Below are 1,523 nucleotides of genomic sequence, written 5' to 3'. Positions count from 1 at the left end.
TCTATGGGGCCACAGCTGTGGCTGAAGGCCACCCTGTGGTGGGGCTCCCCCTCCACAATGGTGGCTCGGCAGCTGTGGCCATTTTTTATTTCAGACGTTTTAAAGTTGCTGAGAGGGCACCTCAGTATGAAGGCGCCCTCTCCCTCTCTCCCTTACCTGCAATGGCAGGCTGCAACTCCTTCTGAGTCACGGGGCCTCCTCTTTGAGAGCCCACCCGCTGTCCTTAATTGGATGGCGAGCATGCCCCTTGGCCACTAATTGGCCTTTCAAGGCAAAATTACAGTCGGGTGACTGTTCCTGTCACAATGTGGGGTCGGGACCCTCATTTGATCCCAATGTAGGGGTCCCGACCCAAAATGCAAAATCCTGCCCCCTGTCTCTGTACCAGGAACGAGACTTCTAGACACAGGAGTCAAATACTTACACTTTTATTGAGGGTTAAAGAAACCAATACACAGACAGGGACACATCATGATGTTTTGCCAGAGAAGATCCTTGAGCTCAACTTCCTAAATCTTTTCTTCCAACTTGTGTTACAATCTCGCCCCTTTCTACTCACGTCCTTTCTACACTCTGCAGCAGTTCGTTATCAAGTGGTTCTATCATCTGTGGCCCCAGAGCTGCTGGTGTTTATGTTAAGCAAAGCACTGAACGAGCCCTTATTACAGCAACACTACAGAGATAAGTTTGTCTCTAAGCATGCATGGGAAGTTCAGATCTAAATGTGCTCAATAATGCATTGTCTAACCTGGAGATCTGGCTGTGAAGACTGTCATTGTCAGTGACGTTCTGTAGGTTTTTAGCCTGAGGGCTTAATACAAAATAGATCCCCACACTTGCCAAATGGATTCCCTCACTTACAAAATGGATTCCCTCACTTGCCAAATGGATTCCCTCACTTGCCAAATGGATTCCCTCACTTGCTCTCCATCCATTACTCCCTAGGTGATCAACCTTGGCATACTCACACCTCATGAGGGGAATTGCAATGGAGTGCCGAATCTCTTGACATCTGCATCACCACATTTTCAGCAGGGGAAGAGTCACCGGACAGGAGTTGATAAATCAGAAGGTTGTAGGTTCAAGGCCCACTCCAGAGGCATGAACACTTAATCTAAGTTGGCACTTCAGATAAGATGTTAAACCTAGGCTCCATCTGCCCTCTCAGGTGGATGTAAAAGATCCCATGGCCACTATTTTGAAGAAGAGCAGGGGAGTTCTCTCTGGTGTCCTGGGCCAATATTTATTCCTCAATCAACATTCAGTAAAACTTGTCCTTTGGCCACTGATTTCATTGTTCTTTATGGGAGCTTGCTGTGCACAAATTGGCTGCCGTACTTCCTACATTACAACAGTGACAACACTTCAAAATTACTTCATTGACTGTAAAGTATTTTGGGACATCCTAAGGTGCTATATAAATGCAAGTTCTTTATTTCTAATCTAACTCATGCTGGGGTCCAATTGCATGCACGCTGATTACTTGCTCGTGGGAATGTCATGTTTGAGTCCGAACTGAGTAT

This window comes from Heterodontus francisci, chromosome 19 (genome assembly GCF_036365525.1).
Source record: "Heterodontus francisci isolate sHetFra1 chromosome 19, sHetFra1.hap1, whole genome shotgun sequence".
NCBI classification, from domain to species: Eukaryota; Metazoa; Chordata; class Chondrichthyes; order Heterodontiformes; family Heterodontidae; genus Heterodontus; species Heterodontus francisci.
Note: the sequence above shows the minus strand (reverse complement) of the source record.